This window comes from Copadichromis virginalis, linkage group LG16 (genome assembly GCF_057382275.1).
Source record: "Copadichromis virginalis isolate Kocher_CV1m ecotype Utaka linkage group LG16, C_Virginalis_male_GT1.1, whole genome shotgun sequence".
Lineage (NCBI taxonomy): Eukaryota > Metazoa > Chordata > Actinopteri > Cichliformes > Cichlidae > Copadichromis > Copadichromis virginalis.
The window spans coordinates 5,275,778-5,281,823 of record NC_140633.1 but is presented as its reverse complement, the minus strand read 5'-3'; positions in this window follow the sequence as shown (position 1 = coordinate 5,281,823).

The following is a 6,046-nucleotide window of genomic DNA, read 5'->3' as shown; positions in this document are numbered from 1 at the left end:
GTGGTCAGACAATCAGCAGAACCAGAGGTGCCTACAGTTTCACTTCCACCTGATCCTCCTGCCACTAAATCCCTTGTAGAGGAAGGTGAAGGAATGATTCAGGATGTACCTGACCGTGACAACTCACCTGAACGTGACAACTCACCTGAACGTGACAACTCACCTGAAGCAAACATATTGCATGGGCTTGACTCAGCCAAAGGACTTCCTCAAAGTTCAGAATTGCAGCAGTCTGAGGAAGCTCCTCAAGATGATGGGACGAGCTCTGATGCAGCATGTGAAGAAGGATTAAGTGATGTGAACAGACCTGTTACTGAACAGCCTGAACCTGTGATGATCCAGAATAATGGACTTCAAGATACTGAGCCATCTCTTCGTCGTTCTAACAGATTGCAAGCAAAGCCCAAGAGACTGCATTATGTGACACTTGGGAATCCTCTGATAACGGTGGTGAATTCTCTTTTTCAAGGCCTAAGTGAGGCATTGACTAGCTCTTTAAATGGATTTGAAGATCCAACTAGTAATTATGTTGGAAAGGTCAAAGCAGTGTAACTCAGTGCCACCCTGCAGATGCCCAGGGACGGGCATACCATCAAGAGGGGAGGGTGTAACCCACATAAAATGGGGGTACCACTTTAAGGACTGATATGAGGAGAGATGGACAGCCTGCCCAACCAATCGAAATGCACAGGTCCCAGTATGTTTTGACCAATGGGAGAGCAGTCTGCCGCTGTATGTCCCACCTACGTGCTCTGTGTTTGCTGCTATGTGTGGAGGTAGTCGCGTGCTGGCAGGAGAAAAGAGAGACTGAAGCTTTTGAGCTGGAAAAAAAGTATTAGATATAAGTTGCAACCAACTGTGTTGCACATAAGTTCACTGGTTATCAGCTACCTTTCATGTTAAAAGTAGCCACAGTGAGTAAGCAGGCAAATGCTGCATTTTTCTGGTGACTTTAAAAAGTACCGCGTGGAGCTAAACTGTTAGCCTTTGTTAGCTCTGGTTGCTATCAACTGCCTGGAAGTTCATCTCAATCTGCTTCCAGAAGTAAGAGCCCTGCATTTTCCGACCGAGAGACACTATGCCATTGTCTTCGGCCGTGATGCGCTGAGATCGGTCAGGTTTTTTTTGTATGCTGAATTGTTCCTGAGGTGGATTCCTCCGGTGAAATAGATGGCGAGCCTTCCCACCTGGACTTAGAGAGACTGAGATTCGCTTCTTTTCCACTTGATGATCTGCTGCACCTTGCGGTGTGGTAGGACTGTATCACTCACACTTTCACGCACAGCTGGTTATACATAAGACCACTGACTGACATTCTTTCATCCCTATTTTCTTTCACACCCTAGGAATTTTTTGGACTTTACCCCTTGGACATTTTTTATTTGGGACTTTAAATAATGAGCTGTTGTGTAGAGCATTCTCCACATGTGAAAAGAGTGTGAGATTTTCATTTGAATGTACATTGGATTTGTGTAATCTGTTTCTATAAGAGTTAAGGAGTCAGGTTACTAGGGTGCACCCGAGCATTGAAACCCGAACATTGAAAACCAAAAATAACACTTGGCCAAGTCATTGCTTTAGTAGTTTGTGTTTTACTTTTCTTTTAATTTTTGTAAGTTTCCTTTCTACCATTGTAAAGTGTCTTTAACCTGTGCTTGTCAACCTTATGGTTTATGTCACTAAAGTTGGCTGGTTCTTTTGAGTTACATTCTTGTCTCTGTGTCTCATTTGAACACACCCCTGTGCTCCTATAGTCGAGCCTATTGGCCCATTGATATATTCTTTTCAACAATTCCCCTTACTGTGTTACACATCCGTGTCACATTAACAAAGGGTGGACATTTCCAACCTGAACAGCAAACAGCATTTTTGGCTGTTTCCACATGTGATTGTTTGATGAATCACATGCAAGGGTATTTACCCCGATAAATCAAATTTACACTCTAATTTATCATTTTAACAGATATGTTTTTCCTGCTAATCAAATTGGCCAACATCCACCCACCCATTGTCTTCCACTTATTCAGTTCACACATGTTGCCTTTAATGTCATACAAGTCTTGTTGCAGAAAAAGATGCCCAAGCGCTGTTGGACTAAGCTACATAACCTTCAAAGCTTTTAAAGGGATGTTGATGTTTTTAAAAATATTTCCAGTTTACACGCAAAATATTGTATTCCAGCTGTCTTTGTTACTTCCCATCATTTGAATGTTTTAACTTAATTTTATAGGCATGACTCGAAGGGGCAAACATCTCTTTTGTTCTGGCACCAGCTAAATCTAGTCTTTTCCACAGCTTCTTTTTACCAAACCTGCACCTTTGTGATCGATCTCAGTTATAGTTCAATCCAATAAAAGCTTCAAGCTATCATAAATTATTTGTGATATCTGATACTAAATTGTGCACCAGCCCACAAGAACTAATTATTTTGATAATCATGGCCAAGATCAAGGTTAATGACTCCCTCAGGCTAGAGTGTGGGTTACATTATCTTCAAAAACAAGACAAACATTTACATTTACTTTATTCATGAACAGTGCTTTTTCACCTGAAAGAAAATCCTAAAAAACCCCATGAAAGATGATGGGGTATGTGGTTGTATTTGTGAGATACCTTTTCAGCTGAGTAGAAGTAATTCTCCTTGATTCGTTCCCAGTCACACATCCAAATGAGTTTGGATGAGAAACACAGCAGGGGGCCTGATGGTGCCCTGATATCCCAAACCCAATCTAATCCATGCCTCTACATGGAATCATTGTCCCGTCTGTTGAATCTGCAATGAATTTATGCATTGCAGATGTGTTTGTTGATAAATAAATACATACATAAATACACAAAGAAAGAAGAAACACTCTAAACTGAAGTCAAACAAAAGGAATGGCTGAAAGAGTCATTTTTAATGTAGTGGCTTCAGTTTGGTATCCCAGAGTGCAGGACAACAGACGGTGTTTTGTGATGAACTGGAATTTTTCTGTATGTATTTATCCGTGACACAAATGCATTTTCTGTTTAGATATAACAGTACTTCTGTCCTGGAGAAAATACATTTACATGCTAAGTGTCAATCAGTTAATTCACAGAGCGTTATAAGCACACAAAGCTTATCAGCATGTTTTTATTCACTGCTTTGCTTTTATGGATGCAATTTGACAGTTTTTGACAGTTTTTGGGACATACTTTACATCTTTATAATGGTCACTTTGTGAAAAACATGAGGCTTTTCCAGGAAAGGAGAATCTTTTGAATATATATGAATCTTCAGCTTTTCTGCCGCATAATCAAAGATAAGAATTGGGCTCTAACCCTCTTTTGCCTTGAAATACTGATATTTCACCAACTGCAATAGTGGTTTGCAAAAGTATTCGGCCCCCTTGAACTTTCCCACATTTTGTCACATTACAGCCACAAACATGAATCAGTTTTACTGGAATTCCAGGTGAAAGACCAACACAAAGTGGTGCACACGTGAGAAGTGGAACCAAAATCATACATGATTCCAAACATTTGTTACAAATAAATAACTGCAAAGTGGGGTGTGCGTAATTATTCAGCCCCCTGAGTCAATACTTTGTAATTGTAATAATTCCCTCAATTACTTTGTAAATAAGGTGATGGACTTGAGATCCAAAATTTCCTCAAGTGCTACCCCTTATGAAGATACCCCTTGCTGTCTTGGATCATTTACCTCCTTTTCTCCAATCACACTTAATGACTTAATTATAGTTTTAGGTAAAGTGAAATCCTCATCATGCTCTACATTCTAAAATCAGCCAGGTTCTTGCCTCTTTCCGTCCTTCAGTCAAGTCAAATATTGAATATCTTGGAGTAATATTTAACTCTTCTCTGGGCCTTGACTCTCATGTAAAATCTTTGTCTCATTCCTGTTTCTATCATTTAAGAAACATCTCTAAACTGCGACATATGGTGTCTTCAGCTGAACTGGAAAAACTCATTCATGCATTTGTGTCATCACGCTGAGATTACTGTAATTCCCTGTTTACTAGTTTGGATAAATCATCTTTCTCTCGCCGCCAGGCAATACAAAACGCAGCAGCCAGACTACTACACTCAACAAAAATATAAACGCAACACCTTTGTTACTGCTCCCATTCCCCATGGGATGGACGTAGAGACCTAAAATTCATTCCAGATACACAATATAACCATCCCTCCCAAACAGTGGTCACAAATCAGTCCAAATGTGTGGTAGTGGGCACATCTGCTATATTGAGATAATCCATCCCACCTCACAGGTGTGCCACATCAGGATGCTGATCTGACATCATGAGTAGTGCACAGGTGTACCTCAGACTGCCCACAACAAAAGGCCACCCTGGAATGTGCAGTTTTTTGCGCTATTGGGGGTCTGGGGACCCAGAACCGGTCAGTATCTGGTGTGACCACCATTTGCCTCATGCAGTGCAACACATCGTCGCATGGAGTCTATCAGATTGGCAATTGTGGCCTGTGGAATGTTGGTCCACTCCACTTCAATGGCTGTGCGAGGTTGTTGGATATTCGTGGGAACTGGTACACGCTGTCGTATACGCCGGTCAAGCACATCCCGAACATGCTCAATGGGTGACATGTCCGGTGAGTATGCTGGCCATGCAAGAACTGGGACATTCTCAGCTGCCATCTGCCCTGAACAATGTGAACCATGATTCATCCGTGAAGCGCACACCTCTCCAACGTGCCAGACGCCATCGAATGTGAGCATTTGCCCACACAAGTCTGTTACGGCGACGAGCTGGAGTCAGGTCAAGACCCCGATGAGGACGACGGGCATGCAGTTGAGCGTCCCTGAGACGGTTTCTGACAGTTTGTGCAGAAATTGTTTGGTTGTGCAAACCAATTGTTCCAGCAGCTGTCTGGGTGGCTGGTCTCAGACGATCTTGGAGGTGAACCTGCTGGATGTGGAGGTCCTGGGCTGGTGTGGTTACACGAGGTCTGCGGTTGTGAGGCCGGTTGGATGTGCTGCCATATTCTCTGAAACGCCTGTGGAGACGGCTTATGGTTGAGAAATGAACATTCAATGCACGGGCGACAGATCTGGTTGACATTCCTGCTGTCAGCATGCCAGTTGCACGCTCCCTCATTGCTTGTGGCATCTGTGGCATTTTGCTGTGAGACAAAACTGCACATTCCAGGGTGGCCTTTTGTTGTGGGCAGTCTGAGGTACACCTGTGCACTACTCATGATGTCAGATCAGCATCCTGATGTGGCACACCTGTGAGGTGGGATGGATTATCTCAATATGGCAGATGTGCCCACTACCACACATTTGGACTGATTTGTGACCACTGTTTGGGAGGGATGGTTATATTGTGTATCTGGAATGAATTTTAGGTCTCTACGTCCATCCCATGGGGAATGGGAGCAGTAACAAAGGTGTTGTGTTTATATTTTTGTTGAGTGTAACTCGTCCTACCAAGCGTGTTCACATCACTCCCATCTTATATTCTTTACATTGGCTCCCGATAGAGTTTAGAATTTGCTTTAAAAATCTTGTTTTAACATACAGAGCACTAAATGGCCCCAGATTATTTATCCAAGCTTCTTATAAAATACACTGCTGCTTGTCGTCTCCGCTCAGACTCAGAGTCTGTTGGTTGTTCCCCTTACACGACTGAAGACAAAAGGGGGCGGAGCCTTTCAGTCTGTTGCACCAAGGCTGTGGAATAGTTTACACTACAATTACGTTTGCTTGACTCTGTGGATTCTTTTAAAAAGCAGTTAAAAACGTTTCTATTCAAACAAGCCTTTTGTTGATCTACATATTTTATATTCTTTACATTTGATCTTTTACACTGTGTATAATGTCTATTGATTGTATTGTTTATTTTAATATTTGTGTACAGCGCTTTGTGACTGCCTGTCTGTGAAAAGCGCTTAATAAATAAACTTTACTTACTTACTTTGTAGAACCAGCTTTTGCTGCAGTTCCAGCTGCCAGTCTTTTAGGGTCTGTCTCTACCAGCTTTGCACATCTACAGACTGAAATCTTTGCTCATTCTTCTTTGCAAAACAGCTCCAGCTCAGTCAG